The following is a 22,997-nucleotide window of genomic DNA, read 5'->3' as shown; positions in this document are numbered from 1 at the left end:
GGAAAAAAGGAGGAATTTAAGGCTGATTTGATAGTTAAACAGATTTCTTCCTAGTTGCAAGTGTGAATTCTGTAAAGACGTTAGCTTTCACACAAAAATAGCCACACTAATGCAATTTTGGAACCATACTAAATAGTACACTATATGACCAATATGCTAACATGGTGATCATAAATCATTAAAAGCAGGCTGCCGTTTGGCTCGGGCGGCCGATGTACGGAGGCCCCCGGGTCTCTGTCCCGTCACGGCTGAGTCAAGCCTGGTGCCGTTTGCTCTCTGTACCCTGTTTCCTGTCAAGCTACTTTCAAATAAAGGCCATTAAAGCCAACTAAACCTTGAAAAAAATGAACTGAACCGTTAAATGCTTACGTAAACTGTAATGGACATTACACATGACATCGCAGGTGACATTTAATGGGTGAATTGTGGAAGCCAGATCAGGACAAATAGCTGCAGTCTCCTGTGGTGCGAGGTCATTTTTGTGCTGTATCTGCCACACAGTCTCTGCTAACACAAGTGAAACAATAACACCATTGAAAGATAATATCACTTCTTGTTCATTTTACCTTCCTTGAAATGTCAAGCAGTTTGATTTGCAGTCTTTTTCTGTATCATTTATTCAATCACCTCCAGTCGTTTCCTCTTGGCTTCAAGAAGACTGTAAAAAGGGTAGTGCTTGTTTCCTTCAGCACCCCTGTCCACATGCTGTTTGGGTAACCTCTTATTCCCTTTTTTCCAATGGGTCAAGAGCTAAACTTATCTATCCACACCTAACAATATGGAGGCCCATACATGTATGTATGCCCAGAGAGCCCTCTTTAAAGAGAAGTTAATAAAAAATGCATTAGGGAAGTGGATTAGAGGCTCTGCTGGTGCGTCAGCATCTATTGATCACAAAGCAATGAGATACAAGGTTGTTAGCAGCTGAAGGGACTCAGTTTGTTATCCATACTATTTTAAGCATTTGAACCTTCCAGCACACATAAAAGAAAAAGAAAAAAAAAGAGAAGCAAAGTGTGTGAGTGATATAAAAAAAACATACAAAAAAGAACTAGTAGGGGAGGATACTGTATATATAAAGGAGAAATGGGAGAAGGAGAGTAATATCAAGATGCAGATGGAAACATGGGGGAAAATAAATGTACAACAGTGGAGGAGCACATGCTCTCTGTCTTGGAGAGAATTTGGGTGGAAAAATGTATGTTTTTAGAGTTCCAGCACAGAGGATTTCTCTGGGAGGAAGTACAGCTTGCTGGAGATGTTGTGGTGACAGCAAGGCAACATTCAGTTTTCCATGTGTTTTGGGACTGCCCGGTCATTTCAAAATATTGGGATGAAATTAAATTGAACATGGAGAAAATCATGATCCCGCCAGGGTTTGAGACACTATGTCAGGGGCTTAGACCGGACACTGAAGGGACCTGGAAACAAATACATGTACGATATTTTACTACTAGCGAGTAAAAAGACAATCACGAGGAAATGGTTTGGCAAAAGACTATCCTACAGATGACGAGTGGATCAAAGTTATTAAGGATATTTACATAATGGAGAACCTAACATTTATTAAGTTGGAACAAGATAAATCTGCTGGGGAATTTGGTCAAACTATCTAAAATCCAAGTGGAAAAATGTCCCAAACAGTATGGTGAGATTGCCTTTGGTCTGAGGAAACCGCGGCAGGAGGGAGAGGTAGCGACTGACTGGCTGGAGGGTGTAATCTAGAGTAGCGGTGGGTGAGCAGGCAGGGATTGAGGCAGATCCAGAAGGCCGAGAGATATGAGGAATGCAAAGAGATCCAGGGAATCCGTAAGACTCAGGAGGACGAGGCCGAACTGAGGCTGGGACGAGGAGACAAGGTAAGGTTAACAAAATATTCCTTTAGAACTGAAAACACTAGAGCATGCCAAGTTACCACAGAGATGGCAAAACGATCTGGCAAAGACTGGTGCTCCTGCTGCTCCTTTTGGTAGATGCGCCACAGGTGTGTCAGCAGGCAGCCGCCAGATAACCGGGGAAACCTGCTCACCCAGCCTGAAACCCAAAACACACCTCCAAACCAAGTCCGATCATGACACTAATATTATTACTTGGGTTGTTGTTGCTTGTGTCATATTATCACCCCATGATAAGATACTGCTTGAGGGAGAAAACATGGATGAAAGATGGTGTAAATGGGGCAGATAAACTTTCTATTATAACGGCTGTTATTGTTTTTCTTTAATTATCATTATCTTTTTCCTTTTTTTGGGAGTTGAAAGTTGCCTAATATTTTATATATTATATATATATATAATATGTAAGGTATATATAGTGTCGTGATAGAGAGTGTAAGTGCTTTTGTAAGGCTGTCCTGTTATTTAAATTCTATTTTATTTGTATTCATTTATTAATTAATTAATTAATTAATTTATTTATTCTTTCTCTTTTTCTTTCTTTCTTTATTTTTTAAGCCATTTTTTTTTCTTTTATTCGTGGATGATGAGACTTGTTTACAAAATGTAGAGCAACATGTATAAGCTGTCTGTCTATTTTGCAAATAAAAAGTTTAAATAAAGTTTGAATAAAGGATGTGACATTGACTCCATGCCAGGATGAATAATTCGAAGTTATAGTCCTTTTATTTGAAATTGGCTTTTGTTTGCGAGGACCTTACATATAAACATTTATTTATGCTCCGTTTGACAAACTTCTAAAATGATATTGCAGCCCAGAGACATACTAAACGAATCTGCACCCTGAAAGTGAAAATTAAACAATAAAAAAAGTGGTCCAAGGTTATTGCGCACTTTTATTCTTAATACTACAAAGTGAGAAAACTCACTGCCTATAATCTAAGCAAAAGTGTCCACTTCAAGGTATTTGTTAGTTCCATCATTTGTTTTGCCGAATGAGAAGCAGAATTGGAGCAGAGGTAAAACGACATTTTCCCCAATAAGGCCCCTTTTTTTCTCTCTCTCGCTCCTTTTTTATGTTCCATCTTTTCACTTCATAAGCTTTGATCATTTTAAACTACTTTCAACAAAAAAACAAAAGGCAACCAAGTGAGGACAGCTGCAGGCACAGGTAACAGAGTGAGGATCAGACAAGATTGTACTCCAATCCCAACATGCAACACTGTTTGCTATACCTTCACACTCTGTTGACCATGAAGTACATTGTATTGGATCCAATGGTTCCCAATTGGCTCTTTTCACAACATGTTGTTGTTGCTGTTCCGTTGAGGAATCCAGCAACTACTGCTTGAGTGTTTGGATTGACAGTGTTGGGCAGAGACCCACAGTTACTGATGAAGGTACAGCTAATGTAAGCGTATGTCCCACTGTGCTCTTTACTGGGAGTTTCACATTATCTCCTTTTTTGGACCATTGCTGCCTGGTTTGTTTTGCTTGGCTTCCGTGGAGAAGGGAAGTGGTGGAGAAAGAAAAGAAGGGAAAGAAGATGGACCTTACCAAGACTAATCAAACTGCACGGCTGAGAGTGAGTCATTTACCAATTAATATTTCATTCTAAAATCTGATCCCTCTTTTTTTCTTAATTTATTAAAGTAACAAATTATATCACATACAAATATATTCAGTGATGTCTTCATTTTATGAAATCAAATGTAGTGGAGTTTATGAGACTGTGTTGAAAATAAAGATGTTATTTGATATTGAGTCTCATTAAAAATGTGGCTTTTTCTGTACAGAGGAAAGATCTGTTTAACATTTGGTTTTGAGGATTAGAAATGGACTGAGCTGGGATTTTAGAGGCTGAGCGTGTCACGTGTGGTGGAGGATGAATTGACCCAAAAAGAAGGAGGCTGAAGAAAAACTGAACCTGATTTGCTTCAAATGAACAAAAAGCGCAGACAAGCTGGGACACCAAAAACCAACTGTGGAAACAAAACCAAAGAACAGCAAGAAAACCAAGAACTGAGACACCTGACTGAGAATATTAACCTGAACACGAATGGCGAAGGATAAAAGGTGATACGGGAAGGATCTGGCTCTGACTCAGTGAAACAAACGGGAATATATACTCAGGGGAACTTATGATTAAGTGATTTCAGCTGAGAGTAACTGGATGGGAAATAGGTGAGAGCTGAGAACCAGACCGGAGGGATCAGAGGAAGCTAAGAATAATGACCACGATCAAGACACAAGACTGAAAGTGTAAGAAAACAAGAACCTAGGACCAAGACAATAAATGATTATACAACGAAAAACACTACAATAAATTAAAAGGCAAAAACAATGGAACGCAAAACTCCAGATCATGACAGATAGTACAATATGAGCGCAGAAACTAAGTTTGATAGCGACATGCTAGTCATTGTTAAATGAGTGCATACTGACTACTCTTAAACAAAAGAAACACAGCGATGTGTTTCTATTGGTATGAAAGAACATTCTGTTAAAATTCTGGAGCCCCTTCTGTTGATTGCTTTATATTGAAAGGTCTCAGACAGGCTGTGCTTTTCAAAATAAAGTCATGTTACTCTCTAAAGCCGAGGTTTGTCACTGCTGTTGGAGCAGCTTAAAACTGGGCAGGTTGCTCCTGATTTCCTACACATCATTGTGAAAACTAGCATTACACAGAAAGGAAAAGAAATGTATACACTTCTCTGTATTGTTTTCCAATCAGCGAAAATGGCAAGGAATACCACCATAGTCACGTCATGTTACTTCCAGCTCTTTCAGCAGTCAGACTCTAGTTTTTCATGTTTACATTCATTACCTCATTTGTTTAGTTCCTGTTTACACATCACAACTACTAGATTAGGCAAAGGCTCTAAAACTACCTGGTTAGGGTTAGGAAAAGATCATGGTTTGGGGCTTAAATGCATTCTCTCATAATACTTTCCTTACATCATAATATTGCTGACATCCTAAGTTATGAGTGAATGCAACAGTTCACAATATACAGTATATATACCAAATCTACAGTGATTAACTTTATAGAGTTACAACAAGATCAGACTCTCAGTCACAGATTTGCAAGTTGTTGCTGAAAACCTTGGTTGTTTCTTCACTGGGATATCAGTTCAAACTAATTCACAAACATTAACAACATCAATATAATATATATTTATGTGAGAAATACTTGTTTGCTATGGATCAAGCCTTATTCGGATCACTTTTAGATTGGATACGATAAATTCAAATGTGGGAAATGTGTTGATTCTGTAACGGGTGGTGTATGGACCCAATTGCAGTACAAAGGACTCAGAAGACAGTGGTAAGAAGTTCAACGCTTTACTGAGACTCTGGCAGACAGTCAAACGGTTTAGAAACCGGCAAACAGGAATCAGGAGAGCAGAGGCAAAGTTCTTGGTCAGGGACAGAAGGCTGGGTCAATTTACCAGGAGGCAGACGAAGCAGGGAATCAGGGACAGGCGAGGTCGGTACCGGTAAAGCTGGCAGGAGAACGCTGGAAAGACTTGCATGGCAAAGAACAATCTGGCAAAGGATAGAGTGTGGAGCTGGTGACTATATGCTGGGCTGATTGCATGTGATGAGTGGCAGCTGTGTGCACAGGTGAGTGGAGTTAACTGATGAGGTGTGTGTGGCTGACAGGCTGAGTGGGGCAGAAGCAGGATCAATGGAAAATTACTGATGGCTGGATGACTGAACTGTGACAGATTCCTGTATGCACAGCTGTGTTTTGAGCTAAATGCTAACATCACAGAATGCTTAGCTAATTAACAGTAAACTGGGCTGCAGCTGATCTGAAAATGGCACTAGATGAAAAGTAAAATGATAATCAAAGCTGTTAGATTATGCATTACTGACTCTTTGAGAATAATTAGATTCTAGTTTGCCCTCCAGATGTTTGTGAAATTGTCCCTCTCTGTTAAAAGGACATGTTAAGTGGATCATTTTCAGCAACAAACTTAATCAGAGAAACACTTTGTTTGACATTGTATTAGCTGCCTTCTGCCCTGAAGGGAATAGTCTATAATCGTCTTGTGTTTTGACATTTACAAGCACCCGTGTACAAACTGGCTATCATATCTGACTGAGCGCATTTACCTTCAAATGATACTCACTGCTGCAGTCTGCTACATCATCTCTTACCACCCTGATCATTTATGGATCAAGCAATTCCTTTCCACTGAGGCTTACTGTTTATCATGCAACTTAATACAAATGCAACAATTTTCGTGTCATAATTTCCTTTTTCTTTTTTGAAAACAGTGGGTTCTTTTCCAGGAAACTGCAAGAAGTATGAAAAACTGTAGTGTGGAGGAGAAATAACACATCAAAACAAACCACTAAGTTGCCGTCCAGCTGAAAGCATAAACATGACTTGACTTGAAAATACACTTCAGTGGAATCCTGCACAGTCAGAGGTTGTGGAAGGGAGCTTTCCATCCATCGTTGCCTTCACACACAGGAATCTAAACAACTGAAGCTTTTCCTTGAGGAATAAGCCTAGCCAGAAGCTTGAAATATGGGCTTGTTTTAGGTTCACCCATAAAAGTCACCACTTTTTTCCATCATGGTTTTAAAAAGTGGGAGAGACACCAAGTTCTGGTTGTTGTCCAGCTATTTTATATAAGCTGAGCTTTAAATAGTTGTGCTTGAAAGTATTGAAACTCTTTTTGAGTTTCTTTGGAAATATGACCTGAAGCATCACTAGTCTTGCACTCAGTCTTGAAAGTAGACTCATCTATTCTAATTAGTAGCAGACGTGTTCCCTTTGCGTAGCAACCACTGCAACTAAATGTTCCCGTCAGCCCAATATTAGCGCATTCTGCAGTACAGGACAGCCTGAGCTCTGAACATTAGTAGGTTTCCTGAAATGAATTGCGCACATTCCAAAACATTTCTGTTGAATTAAGGCCAGGGCTTAATCTCTGTTATTCTAATATATTCACTTTATTTTTCTTAAACATGCTTTGGTTGAACTTAAATGCATAGAATTCTTGTCTCGCTTCATGACAATATTTAATTTCACGGAGACATATGCTGACTTTTTTCTTTAGATTTTGCTCACATAATGCAGAATGAATGTCATTCAATCAGTCACAGCAAACCATCATGGCCAAGACAAGCCCCCAAGCATGACACTACCACCACCGTGTATCACAGAGAGGATAATGTGCGAATGTTGCAGACTTTTGCGTTCTCACATGACACTGCTCTGGAACATTTCAGGAACGCACCGTGTGTGAAACCAGTATAGGACACAGCAGACACACCACAATGTTATGCTTGTTAAGCAGTGACTTTCTACTCTCAGCCGTGGCATGCGCTCCACTGTTTTTCAGTGTTCTACTGAAAAAAACTGGACAATAACTTTGCTCATTGTGTGAGAAGCCATGAGTCACTTGGAAGTCATCCTGAGTTCCTTTGTGTCGTCGTGGAATATTACAAGCTTTTGCTCGAGGAGTGATCTTTTTTAGACCATCACTCCTGGGGATGGTAACAATGATCTAGATGCTTTTTCCATCATTTGTGCACAGTCAGCCTGCCTGTGAGTTGGTGGAGTACAAACTCTTTCAGAAGTTATGCAACATTTTCCAGCTTGATGAACTCATTTTCTGAGGTCCTTTGTTCATACAATGATACACTTTTTGAAAACATGTGGTCTTAGATTCCCACTTTGATAGATTCATGTTATTAGAATAAGACAGGGTAACCATTTACATCTGGATGTCATCCGACTGACTATAAACATCCGAATTATTTCATTTTCAAATCAACTGCTCATCCCAGAGGTGCACAACCTTTTGCTATCCACAACTATGTCATATTGGATAATTTTCCTCAGTGAAAATATTATATAATATTATTTTTATTGGGTTTAATTTGTAAAATCTATTCTCATGGTGGCTTGATGTTAGATTTCTTTCTCGTTTTTTTGGTCTTACTATAATTCATCAATAACAACAAGAATATTCTATATGCTGTGTAACCTCGATTTGGGGAAGCAGGGGAAGTGTAAACCAGAGCTAAACAACAATCACCAACAATAGCCATTATGTTCGAACAATAAACACTTCAGACACACTCTGAAGGCAATACTGTCTCAGTGTTCCCAGCTCATTTCATGACTTTCTTTTTTTGTTTGCAGCACAATAACTCTCAATTAATAATAGGACCTCTAGATATGTACAGAGATAAACAAGGGCGGGACTCAGCATCGCTCAACGCCTCTTTTCTTTGGACACTGTGGAACTCAAGATGGATTTTCCAAAGCCTTGAGCCAAAGATTACAACAAGATTCAACTTGTGTTGAGAGAATAAAACAAAATATCCACAAATATAAACAAACAACGGTAAATAAGAGAAAATAGAAAAATTCTTTTCAGCTGAATGATTACAGCGTCAATAAAGCAACATCAGTATTCCTTTAGAGTCATTCTTCAGGCCACAGGATGAATGTGAGCTAACGGCCCTCCAGTTGTTCAGTGCAGTCCATACACTGGGGTTGTCCCTGAAAATGACCTGTGTGGCTGGAAATGGGGGTAGATGAGGGTGACAAGACTTAAGATAAACAGTAAAACCACAGGCTGCAAGACCAAAGCAGTTATCTAAAAGATCCCATGTTGGGCTTCAAACAAAGCAGATAGTCAAACAGCCTCCTGATGTTTGAACTCTGAGAGGCTCCATCCAGCAAATCTGTTTGCTCTCGGAAAACTCAACCAACAGAATGGTATGCAATTTAACATATTAACTGCTGTTAGCATGTTACAGCTAAGACTGCGACTGAGCTGCATGTGGTGACGTTGCACTGTGGCTAATCTATATTTTTATGTTCTTCCCATGCATGCTTGGATTCTCTCCAGGTACTCTGGTCTCCTCCCACAGTCCAGAAACATGCATGTGAGGTTGATCGGTGATTCAGAAAGATTGTGACCTGTCATGGGTGTACTATGCCTTTCACCTGATGGCAGCTGGGATAAGTTCCAGGCCCCCAGCAACCCTGAGCGGGATGAAGCCAATATGAAAAACGAATGAATGAAAGAAAGGTATTAGGCCAGATTTTGGAACTTGAAGTTTATGTTTGTCCTCGGAACAGTTTGAACAAATAAAATCTGAGCATCTGACAGCTTTACATAAACATTAAGAGGGGATATTAACAACCTGTTGACTATTAGTTTGAACACTTATTAGGATCATGGCTTTTCTGAGGTAATTTGTTGACATGATAACATTTTTTTGTAAGTGTGTGTCTGACCACAGTATGAGAGGCTAGGTAGCATTTGAAAGATATGACTACCGAAGCCAAAAAATGACTTTTTGTAGATCATGTGTAGCGACTGTGTTTATTGCAAAGCCCAGACTTCTGCCATGATAATATTCAGTCTCACTCTTGAATTAACAATGTGTCTGCGTGCTGTCTTTTTCCTTTTGTGGTCAAGTTGCAGCCCCCACACAGCTGTGAAGCTTCACTGAAGACTGTGTCCCCGACATCTCCAGCACATAAAAACTGTCATGAAGTGAAAGGCGAATATCTACAGGCTGCTAAAGTCTGAATCGGCCTTAACGTCACATATTTCCTGTTCTTCCTTTTTTGGAGCGTCATCATAACATAATAGTCTGGGCGAGATTTGGATCAGCATAATGACAAGTCATGAAAGACCTCAAAGTACTCAACTGTAGCTCTACAAACAGTGTGTTTGTGTGTGTGTTTGTGCATGTGTGAGTGCGTGTGTGTGTTTGTGCATGTGTGTGTGCGTGTCCCGTCAGTCCGTGGCTAAATGATCCCTAACCTTTACTCCACATAGTGTGTGCATACATGAACACCACACTGTGCATGCAAAGTTTAGAAGGAGCTTTGGAAAAATAAACATGGTGATGAGAGGCTGTTACCTGAACTAACAATGTGTTCACTAGCATATTATCAGCCTCACCAGCATTACTGCCTGCTCTACCACTAAGATTCAGGAATACCCCAAAACATTATTGAATAGATTGTTATCTAATCAATTTTTGACATTCGTGACTCCACAGGAAGAATTCGACTGACTCTGGTATTTGCATCTTATCATGTTGTGCCATTATGATTTGACCACAATTAAACACACACATGCTCACTTGCACACTGGCTTGCATTCTGGCAAATGCTCAGAAATATTTTCTCACCCACTGGCGCTCTGGAGATCTTATCAAGTGCCTGGGTGAATGTTACGTCGTGAATGTTACGGACCTTTGGTTTTTTCACATGCCACTGGTCTTGAACATCTCTGGAACGTTTCACCCTCCTGAAATGCAGCTTGCTTTAGATTGGATAAGATAAAGATAATTCAATCCTTAACAACTGGATTGAATTGAATAATACTTCAGAGAAACATCTATTCTTGAAGCTGGCAGACTGTTGGAAAGTTGGAAGCATAGCATAAAGAGAGGACTATGCATCGCTGGCAGGTAACAAAGGTAAAGTCTCTCAATAGACAACATAGACGGAAACTATGTTGTTGTTGTTAATAAGATCTACAGTCCCTTCCTCTTTACTCTTACTGTTCTATCTGCAGTCTCTGTCTGCCTGTACAGTCTGAGAGCTGCATAGAGTGGCCACATCTTGGTGAAACACATAATGCTGCATTCCCAATATCCCTTGTCAGGGCTCCAAACTCATCCATTTTATATGCCAGTGATTTCACGTTCCCATTACAATCAAGGAAAGAAATGTTTGAAATTTCCTCCTTTTTCCTATGTGTCCTGCTCCTGTCCTACATCTTCTAGATTTCTTCGAGATTTCCAGATTTGGGATCTGAGTCCAGGCAGTTGGGTTTTGGCAAGTTCCATCAGCTCACCCACCTGTAAACAACTTTCCCGTTGCCTGGTTACACAACATAACAGTTAAAAAGTGCCAAAAGCACAAGTAGAAATAATTCCAGCAGCACAGCACCAAACAAGCAGAGGGTGTTCTAAATAAGTTCAAAATTTAAAAAGAGGAAAAAAAAAAACCTCAGTTGAATATCTGAGGAAGACTCAAAGAAAATGTAACATATAGTATGACCAGAGTTACTGCAAGAGACTGTCCATGTTAACATGTCTAGTCTGAGCATGCTCACATTGGCACTTGGATCAAAGCAACACTTTGCAGCACAGTCTCATAAAGACATAACATAGACATAGACTTTCAGTAGTACTTAAGCTCGTTGTTAATTCAGAGACATATTTCTGAAAATCTGTTTTATAAAACTCAGTTTCATCAGACTAAATTTGGCAATGAAAGGTATTGGCTTCTAAATACAAACGCTGCTACTGCATTTTTTTGTGTTTTTTCACAGTACAGATATAACTGGCAATGAGTGTTGTTCAGGAACATGTTAACATGAGTTCCTGAGTGGAATAAATATTTTCAAACTGAACAAGGCAGTTTTTAACTGAGTGATTGTGAAATGAGCTCATGACTCCCTCGCGGCATTCTTGTTGAAAGTGACCTTTTCATGATGAATTGTGTCTGAATGCACCCTGCAGGTGCGTGTTTCAGCAGGAGCCACATGCCTTGCAACGATTTCTGCACCATTCACAGGCATAAATACTGTATATAGGCGAGGATAGGATAAGGATGAACCAGCGGACTAAATGACCCATCCTATGTTTCTTGGCCACCATGCACTTTTACTATCATGTGAGCATTAATTTTGGAAGCACGCATTATTTCTGCTAGACTTGAAAAAGAAGAAGCACGTGGGAGTGATAAGCACCCATTTTCGTCAAAGGAAAATATTGACATATCAGATGTAATAGCTGCTACAGGAAAGCCGGTTTATCCAGGTCTAACACAATTTATGTTGTAAGTTGGTGATTTGTCTATGTAAAAAAAAAAAAAGCATGCAAATAATTCAGTTAAATATTTTCCCAAATTGCTATGGTATTTTTTTTTTTTTTTTTCAAAATACCTTCTTTGGGATAAAGGGAGACACATATTGTGGGGTAAACTGAGCCAGGACCGAGGTTGGAGGAGCTGCAAGGAGGGAGCAACAATTCATATCCTCCTGTCGTCTTGGAAGAGGAGAATGATGAACAGTCATTTGCCAGTTATTTATGGATTTATTTATTTATTTATTCATTCTACTTCCTTTTAATTTTCGGAGAACTTACAGCTTCAACAAATTGTTTAAAAAAATAAAAATAATGAATTAAGTCAAAGTTTTGATTTCATTTGGTTAGTTTTAAGGGTTTTGTAATTAAAAAAAATTGATGATCATTTGTAAAAGGAAAATATGTTACTGAATTGGGGATAAACTACATTTAAAATCGCACTTTTAATTCAGATTTAATCAGACATTTGGTTTACCCGCAGAAGGTGCAACATACCCATTGACTTGATGATAGTAAACATCCTGAAATATCCTTTGATATCACTGTATTTCTGTCTTACCCCATTCTCCCCTACAATCAGTGCACCAGCATTAGGACACTTACAGATGTGTAGTTGTAGACGTGTGTAGAGCTGCGCAGCAGACAAACAGGACGAAAACAAAAGCAGGTTTCAGAAGAGAACTATAACGGAGTGAAAAAAAGAATGTGGCCTTGAAACTGAATCTGAGGAATGTAACAGACAACCCTGGACAGCAGAAAGCCAGAGGAAAGGACCTGTAAGGTGAATTTTTGTTTCATACAATGTTACTAAGTATGATTTTATCCGATGCCTTGCTCCCACACTAGATTTTGTCCCACAGCTGCACATCTGTTTACTTAGCTTCTTATAGTAGTATGGCGCGTTGTTGCTGGTTGTTTTTGAAAATGATTTTAAAAAAAAGTAGTCTGCAAACTGAAACCAGGGTTCTTGTTTTTAACAGTTTGATTTGGAGTGCTCCGATAGTTAGCATTGACATTGATAACTGCAGAGATGTGCATATTTATCCATGTTTCAGTACTTCATAGCACTTCATAGTATTGTGCACCCTACCAGGAGGATAGCTTAGAGGTCATGAAAAGTGAGAAATGAATGTGAAACTCTTTATTTTAGACTTCGAACTAAACTTTATGTGGATTGTGAACAAGCACAGCACTGCTGGCAACATAGCTGACTTGATATTTATTTTGGTTTAAAAGTGTCTTTCTTGTTGATAAGTTTCATGAATAATTTATGGCTTCCTGTTAGGTATGGCCCAAAAAGCAAATTCTGCTGTCAGCATGTGGATCATTGTTTTAAGATGAAATTGGTGACAGTTAACTTTTTCGCTGTTGTTGTATGTGTATATATTACAGTAAGCACTCATTAGACTGACCTTTCAGCAATACTTCCTGGTATACAGCAAAGTCATAGAACAGGAAATGGCTATGAAACATCTCCGTGATATTTTGCCGTGTCAAAAAGACAACAAAATGTAAACAACCCCAAAATACACTTCGACATCTGTAGCATCTCTTCTGATACAGCTGTTGTTCTTATTCTTTTCATTCCTCTGGGTTTGAAATTGAACAGTGTTCAAAGTCACTTTCGTGATGTACACTGTGTCTCTCACTGAGACGTCAAAAAACATCCATTACAGGGTCATTAGTTTACATAATCTGTTATTCCCAGCAATCCACACAATCTTGCCTCTGTTCAGCCCTTCCGCTCTGGGAGGAGACACCACAGGTCAGCACTGGCAGGACGACTAAACACTGAACATGCTTAAAACTGTTTAATTTAAAAAAAAAAAAAAAGCCTTTTGCTCTACCTTCTGCCATACTGCTTTTGAAAACAAACAAAGTATATTTAAATCTCTTTTCATCTCAGGACATCCTGTCTCCAAAATCTGTCAGAGCTACCCAAATTAAAATCAAACATCCTTTTGCTTAAGGAAGCACTGGTTTGATCCTCCCTTCCTATCTACAGGTTACTGAGGGCAATATCTGGCAAAAAAGGAGCTCCTAAAGAGGCTTAACTGTCAGTTTTTTGAGGACAAGGGGAGCTACGGTACGGGAAGGGGAGTTAAGAGTGTCTGAGAGAATGACTCACCACTCTCACTGACAAAACACACAACCATTTGGAAGCTGGAATCCCATCTAAATAAGGTTAGATCAAACAGTATTAAATCAGGCAGACATGATGTCAACAAACCTCGATAAGATCTTGATGAAGATGATGAAGATGAAAAGTATTTTTTACGCCTGGATTTCTTTGTGAAAGTTGGCGCTAAAAGAACACAATCACACACACCAACAGAAGTAATTCCAACACAATGAGCAAACAGTCAGTCACACTCAATAATGACTTGCATCGAGGCTTTTAATGTTCACAATCATGTGGTGCCGAGACTGACGCGATTACATCATTAGAAAATTAAACAGGCACTTCTGGCAGTATCAGAGAACCAGGATCCATTAATCCGGTCTGTATACAGTTATTGTCTCGATCTATGTTTAAAAAAGCTGGATGTCGTGCCAGCATCTAGAAATCCTCTGACGTTCTGCGCTTACACGGAGAGCTGAACATTCTGAATAACTGTGCCAAATGACCACATGTATTCCCCCTATAAAACAGAAATTGGCCAAAGGTGACTTGAAAACTCTTAAGCCATAAAGAATTCTGCTTGTCATAAATGTACATCAAAAGAAATGGAGCCTATGAGTGAACAGAGAAGCATGTAGTAGGGAAAACTATTACATACGCCATTTACAGAAAAGTTAGGAAGTCTTCTCAAATGCAACAGAAATCTAAATCTGTGGGTGAATCATTCAAAGAGAGAATGAGTCGTAGCTCACTACTTAAACCAAACTGCATTAGAGAATTGTTCATCAATTGAAAAGGAATTACTTGTCAATGCAACATTGCACAGAACTTGGGTATTTTAACATCTACATTATTTCATGCCATGAAAAGATTCAGAGAATCTGACGGATCTCAGTGCATAAAGGCCAAGACTGGAAAGTTTGATACGCAGTTGATACGTAGGACATTCAAGCCTTCAGGGAGCATTGCATGCGAAACCTTCATGACACCATGATTGATATAACCAGATGGGCTCTGGAGGCCCTCGGAAAACCATTTTCACACAGTCTACCACTGAATCCAAGAACTTAAACTTTACTGAACAAGTAGGAAACCCTATATCAACGCTGTGCAGAACTGCAGCCGATTTGTCGACACAAGCTTGTCCCAGATGGACGGGAAGACAATAAACTTTCTATTTGCGGAAGATGAGAAAGACCATCTGGGCTGATCTGAGAAAAAGTCGCAAAAGTCAGTATCTGTGATGATATGATGGTGCTTCAGTGATCATGAATCAGATAACTTGTATATGAGCAAACTGGACTTACAATGATACATATGTACAACCAAAATTGTAAGAAATCAGATTTCTCAAGACCGGGACTAACACACTTGGCTTTTTAGATAACTCCTGCATGTTTATCTCGACCATGTCACTCTGTCCAGACACCAAAGTTGATTTTTTTCAGAAAAACCGTACAGAGTGACTGTATGTACCAATACAGCTGACATTCCACATATCTTTTGGTTTCCTTTGTCACACAGCTAAAGAAATCATAAATGAATCATATTAAGACTAAATGTGAACTTGCGGTGGCTTAAAGCATTTCCTGATTGTTGCTCTGCTCTAATAAAATCTGTATTTTATACCCCGACCAACGCAGTGAATTCGGCTATACTTACATATACCATGATCTCCCACAGAGCAAGTTGGAAGCAGCAGAAGGTCTTGAATGTTTTCTCACACAGTCCACACTATGCAGATATAAAATCTGATTGTTATTTCATTCCATTCACAACCCTGTTTATCTACTTTAGTGTGGCTTCATTTTTTGCTGTCGTGTTTAGTAATCATGTTTCTATGTAAATTATGCTATAATTGCATCAGTTCCTCAGTTATTAGAGGCCAATCCAAACATGGTGAGAGCAGCAGTAGCAGGATTATTCACACCATTTCGGAATTCACACCATTTTTTTCAGCCTAATCTCCTTAATCGTTCACTCTATTTATCGGAAATCAATGACTCTTACTTGCTGCCTTCTGGTGGCTTTCACTGCATTTTGCTTTTCGTCCCTGGAGTGGCTGTGGGAGCACTCATCATCCTTAATGCACCCCAGTCATCAGAGAGCATCCAAACAGATCAATACTGGCTGACAGGGATGAAAGCATTTTTTTTTCTTAGCCTCAGGGCTTTAAATAATACGGAAATATCATTTCGACCAAACCTTTTGAAAGGAGATAGTCTCTCATTTGTCAAGGTACAAATGGCCCAGCCTCAGGCTTATAAGATCGTGATGCTTTTGAGTATTTTGTAGAAAACAAAGTTTGGTGTGTTTGAAGAATAATGAGTTTCATCCTTCCAGAGAATTTCTCTATTTCCAGGAGAAAAGGCTGAGCTTCACCCATCATTGGATGACATTGCTATGGTGCCTTATCTTGGTTCTCTCTTTATATGGATATTGCCAAATCTTTTTGTCAAAAGCCCTTTAAACAGTATATCATCAAGCCTGTGGGTCCCAGACAAAGAAAAATGAAGTAGTAGACAGAAATAGATACACTCTGCTACCTCTCTCAGACTGAGCTTGTACAGCAGTAAAGGCTTTAAAAGCCAATACCTCCACTAATAGCATCCATTAGTACAATCAACAGGGTTTTGTTTTTTTGTGTGCGTAATCCCAAAGTATACACCACATTGAACTTTTTATACTTTTATTTTCATATTGAGGTATCATATAGTAAATATCATGTTCACCAGTTCAATAGACTAAAACAATTAAAAAAGAATAAACATTGTAGGTTCTAGATGTACGGTAAAACCTGAGCTTGTCAAAGAGGTCACAGAGGACAATATTGATCCTCAGAAAATTGCCATCCACTTAAAATAGAGCTGTGATTCATGTCATGTAACCAGATGATGATCCCAGTCTCATTTCCTTCTGAGCTGAAGACATCGTTACGAGAAAGTCCTGCATCCCTCTGTGATCGCAGGAAGCCAAAGTGTCATTTAAGATCATTAAAAACATGGATGAGATGCTGAAGTGTTTCCTCATAATGCTGCTCTGGGGATCACAGACTCTTTATAGGTCAATTAACATTTACCTCTCCAGTGGGCGGCTATTACGTCAGCAACCTGGTGCAGGCCTGCTGAGAGGAACTTAATGGCAAGAATTTGTCCTTATGCACTTATAGCCTAAGTGACAATCCAAGCAAGATTTGAGTGTGGCAGTGGTGTTGAATTACTTTCACTAAGAATGAAACCACTTGCCCATGTGTACACCAATTATTTTGGTAAGAGGCATGTGATAATTCATGTTTTCATTTTCAGTTACTATTTAAAAGAGGAACATCCTTACGGTTTCAGTCCTGTTTGACCTGGCAACACCAGTGGTTATTGGTGGTAACAGCAAGTTCCATGAAACGCATCAGTAGAGCAGCTGGTGTATCTGTTTACCTGGCGCAAAGACAATGGTGTCCTGACAAAACATTGCATTAGTAGTAACTCTATACATCTCTGATACAGGTGTAGGGACAGACTGTATCAGAGGAGATTATTGGTTAACCCGAGTTTGTGTGTGTGCGTATGTACTTGTTTTTCGACCGTTATAAAATCCAAAAACAAGGAGCCCACTTTACTTTACTTTACTTTACGGGTCCAGCATGTATTGTGAGGACCAAATGGCAGACGCCATGTGTTTAAAGGGATTTTTCAGGGCCAAAGCTTGGTTAAATGGTTAGCGTCATATTAGGTTATGGTTAGCTTTATGGTAAGGGTTGGGTTTAAACATTCAGCTATGATGGTTATGGTAATGTTTAAATCTGAGGAACACATTAAGCCAGTAGTGAATCACCACCACTGTGCGACGGCCAAATGCTGACCAAAACTCATTGCTTTGAAGTAGTAGTTAACGAATCAAGGTGAGACGTCATGGTGGTTGCATCTTTGTTTTGTGTACAGTTTTATATAGTTTTCTATTAAAAAAAAGAATTCTGTTTTTATTAAGTTTAGAGATTCTTTTCAATTCTAAGCGGCTGTGGTGGTACTGAAGGTCTGTGGTCTGTGTTTTCCCGGCTTCACCAGCATATACAGGAAGTATATTCTCACTTCAACACAATGCCCAAAAATGGTAGAAATCATTTATGATTACAGTCATGAAGGCAATTTCCTTCCAGCTGAGAACTATAGGCTTGTTTGCTGTGTTAAAGCATAGTAGTAGAATTAATCGGAAGCTGACACTGATATGGTTTGACACTACATCAAGAAAGGTTCAAGTTTTTCCAAGGAAATTAATTTCCGCAATGTGTCTCGTGGGACGCGGAGACGAAACTGGCCACCTGCACTCTCATATCTATCACAGATTGATGATCGATCTCTGCACTCCGCATTGCTTAAGGTTGCAGACAAAGCTCGGAAGTTCTGTGCATAAGGTTGGGGCTTTTCTCTTAGCAAAGTAAATTTAAGACTCCACTGTAAACATATCAACTCCGGAGGGATGGAGAAAAAAAAACTCTGATAACCCCAAAGCTCACTCTGTAAGACAGAAAGCTGAAGATAAGAATCAAAGAAGAGACTCAGCTGGGATTGTTTTGTCTGGATGCTGTGTAGAGGTTTTGTAGAGAGGAGTGAATGTAGGTGCTTTGACAGAAAGCTGTTGTTTTCACCCGAGGTAGCAATCAGTCTGCATCCAGTCAGGCCACACAGATAGCTGTGGATTCCACACTGACGTGTGTTGGCCAACCCACTCACATAAGCCCTAGTGATGAATGATATCCTGGAGGCGTCACAAACACAGTGGCTGCCAGACTGATCTGGCCTTTTCTGCTCAGCGTCTCTTTATCTTGTGAGGCCATAAATTTAAGGCAAAAACAAAGACTAAAAATAGCTGTCCGCCCTCTTCCCAAATAAAATTTCATTTACTTAGTAGCTTCTCTCAGTGTGACACAAGTTGAATCAGCATCTTATGTAATGATCAGTGCTGCTTCACTCAGTGTAAAAGCTACACATTTGTAGCTTTATAGCTATATTTGCAATGGCGGAGAGGTCGATTCCTGGTGAAGAAAGCATCCAATAATGCATCACTGTTGTATGTTTATAGATATGTTTGAATATATATTTATACACATTTTATCAGAACCATACCCAACACCTTATTGTCTTTGTGCTTAGAAAACTAGCCCCTAAATGTAATTCACTTCAGACAGCAATTCAAAGGAAAGAGAATCTTAAATATCTATCTCTTCGATTAAAGAAGAGCATATTTATTTCAAAAGCTAGATGGACTTTGGGTCAGATCAGTGTTTTTTGCAGAGGAAGTTTCCTAACTAAGTAAAATGACTCATAGTTATGTAAGTTATGTAAGTTGCAGCCTTGATAAGTGCTATTATAATACTCAAAAAAGGAGCCTTTGTGTTTCCTTTGATAGTGCCTTTAGTTCAGATGGCTCTCTTGGTGGTTCTTTGTGAAAGGAGATGATTTTGGTCCCACAATTCTGCTGCATCCAATAGTTGCTGAGATATTTCAGTCCACACCAAAGTGGTGTCAGACCAAGTCACTAGCAAGGCTAGAACCCGTGTAAGTCAAACACCACACTCTGAAATATGAAATCCAGTCAATGGAGGTCTTTGCAGGCAAAGCCACAAACAAAACAAGATTTTGAACAGAAATGATGAGACTGTCTGACCCACGTCAGACTACACGGTGTACCGAGCTCACTGGAGGTCCGGGGAGGGCTAAGCCGCTCCGAGACACCTCCTCCATCAGCCATCACTTTCATGTCAGGACCAGGCTTCAACTAACACATACAACTGAGGGATATTCAACAACTTGGACACATATTGTCAAACAAGTGCAGATTTGTGTCTTTGGTGTTTTGCTGTGAGCTTATAGCTGCCATGTTCTTTCTGTTGTAATCGGGATTCTTTGAGCTGTATTGTCCCGCTATTTACAGTATGTTTACTTTGAAAGTTTTTGCCAAACTTTCCAAAATACTCATGTTTCCTGCTTTTCCTCGACTTTGTGTGCCTTGTGTGTATTGTTTTGCCTCCATGTGACGTTGCAGGGTAACAATAGATCCGGTTGCTACATTCAAGTGGCACCTCAGGGGTCTAAAGATTTAATCTCCTCATAGATATAAGGACCTTTCCTGTTTTCTTCCTCAGCCCTCCTCATAGTTTGGATGCTATATCAGATCTATCCGATCAGTATGGGTACGTGGGTGAATGCAAAACAGTTCAAAGGCGAGATAATCTCTCACTCTTGCACCAAAAAAAGAACATGAAATAAAGAGAGAGGCCAGCTACAGACGATTAACTGTTTTCTGAAGATTATTTTGTTCAGTTTCAGCGTTTGACCCCTGACGCAGGTTTCACTGCCTTCGGTCCAGTTCAACCTGAAGAATCCATTCCTCGTCCAAGAGAAACATTCTCAGTTTTGACACTGTTTTGCACATGTTGCAATTTAAAGACTTTTAAATGGCTTTGCAAATCACTGGAAATAGCAGCAATGTGGATGATGCATTTTTACTTTGGCCAGAATAACAAACTCATGAAATGAAAAAAGTGAACATTTTCTCCACAACATGTGAGTCAAATAGCGACGTATCATCAAGTTCACATCAACTGTCTCCTGCTTGCGTTTTTGGCTGGGTGGAAGTGGGCTAATTACCTCCAGGTGTGTTAAGTGCTCCCTTGTAACAAGGCATCAACTGTACATTTTTCACGGCAAGCAAAGCAAAGATGTTACCCATTTTTGCTCATGATTGCTCAGTTTGAGAGCAATTCCGAGGAAGACACGCTACTGTAGTTAGTCGATATTTACAATATCAATACCATATGGCTTATCACAATTGCTGTGAAGGCTGTGTATCTAAGGATGAGGAAACAGTTTGATGACTCATTCTGTCACACGTCGATTAACATCATGACACGCAGGAAGGCTAGACTTAATCAAAAGATGAATTCCTGGTGGACATCCTCTGATAAAACTTCAATAATATTCATTACTTTCATGTCAACTTGTGGCCCAAATCTTTTCATAAACATCACCACAGCCATGAACTGATGAACCCTGCTGAATTACAGCTGCAGCAACTTAACTCCAGAAACAAAAAAATAAAGAAAGTTTCTGCTTTTACTCAGTGACCAGTGCTGCCAACTATTTCCAGTAGATCATAACCCAAGCCAGCTGTAAACGTTGGTAGACTTTGCTAGATGATTAAAGAGTGCAAATTAGCACATCTGTAACGTCCCCACGTCGGATTTAGTCTCTGCAATCTGCCAGCAATCAATATATGTGTAGGTCTCTCCTAAACTCTGGCTTCATATGTACTATACTATAATAAAGCTGAATTCCCAACAAAGCTACTCACTCACATATCTTTCGGTTATCGTTGTGAGTTAGTGAACCAGTAATTGTGCCTAAATTAAGCCCATATGGACTATGTGATAACTCATTCAGATACTTCTGCTCTCCTCTGATAAAATCCAGTTTTAATTTGTTGCCTGAAAAAAATGTAGTTAAAAAAATATGAGCAAAAAAAAAAAAAGGAATGGCTGTGTTGTGATATCATTTATATTTACATATACAAAGATCACACGGAGACAGAGAGAGAGATCGAAGCCTAAAATGTCTAAAAGGAACAAAAAAGTCGCCAATTACACAAACGTTTCATTGACAGAGTTGCTTACACACACACACTGTTAATGCCTTTTCTGAATGGTAACAGCGTTGTCAAATGATAAAAGACTAAAGAAAAGGTCTTTTGCTACGTTTTGCATTTTAAATCATAGCACAGTGTGTTCACGCTCAGAGCAGCTAGCTACAGTTAGTGAGCCCCATTCATTAAACATAGAAAGACTTTTTTTTAAAGGTCTCAATCCTTTGATTTATCACCTCCATGTAATGGGATATAGATGCCAAACCCTAAAACACCAGAGCTGAATAAGATAGTTAAGGCACAGGCAAGGCCTTTGGACTTGAATCAAAAATAGCCACAGTGGCAGTGCTTTCAGGAAGTAGGCCTGAGCAGGCTTTTGGGACAAACCAAGTATTTTTAATCTTATATCTTACAAAGAGATCAAAGAACTTGTTTCACCTGCATTTCTTTTAAAACTACATTTAATATCTTCCTGGGTCTTTTTTATTTCTGTCAAATATTTGTGCAGCTTTCTTTACATTTGTGGAGATAATGCCTACAGATTTCCTTCAGGTCACAGGCTGAAAACTGCTGATCAATACCTCGTTAACCCTCTTTGAGCTCCAGTCGGTATCACAAATGGATTTTGCACTGTTGCAGATGTTGTTGAGATGAAACATTTTGTTCCTCATTTGATACGCAATGTTTTTGCACTTCTTTTAAACTGTTGCTGTATGATCAAATGTCTTGTAAAACTACTTGTATGTTGCAACAATGAGTCTACTGAATCTGTAGTTCTAGTTGTGGCGCTTCTTCCCACTTCCTCGCATCACGGTGAGGTTCCCATCACTGAAAGAAAACAAAGAGATCCACACAGATGTTCGGAACATGACACGGATTCGTCTCTGCTTGTCCAAGTAAAACAATGTGGGAAAGCCCTGCTGGTTCACCGGATATTTTCAGTCAAAAGAAATCATAAATCCTCTGCCCACAGTGTTCAGCTAATACGAAACATGTTCAGTAATAAACATCAGTCATAAACTATTATGATGCACCAGATTGGTGCGATAGTTGAAAGACAAGGTACAAGAGCTTATTGCTGTTGCCTCAGAGCATACTTTGTGGTAAATCCAAGAACTCATTAGCTTCATCATTAATCAGACACAGAGCAGAAAACATAAAAGAGATACTGTGAGTGCATTGTGAACTTTTCCTAAGATAAGCATCCAGCTTCAGCTGAAAATGATGCTACAAGAGTAATGAGTGCCAACCAGAACCCTGCCGGTCCCACAATCAAAAGGGGAGCCTTTGAGAGCTGCAAAGGCGGATGATAATTCTTGGTAATCCACCCCACTTTAACATAATAATGTGGAATAATCAGGTTGCTCAACAGTAAAATGAATTATTTACAATCTAAAATGTGTGACAGTTACTTTCCCTGCAACATGCGGCAAATATAGGGAAATGGTGTATATGAAATCAGTAGGACTGTTTTA

The sequence above is a fragment of the Leuresthes tenuis genome, unplaced genomic scaffold, assembly GCF_036924035.1.
Source record: "Leuresthes tenuis unplaced genomic scaffold, fLeuTen1.0.hap1 SCAF_17, whole genome shotgun sequence".
NCBI classification, from domain to species: Eukaryota; Metazoa; Chordata; class Actinopteri; order Atheriniformes; family Atherinopsidae; genus Leuresthes; species Leuresthes tenuis.
Note: the sequence above shows the minus strand (reverse complement) of the source record.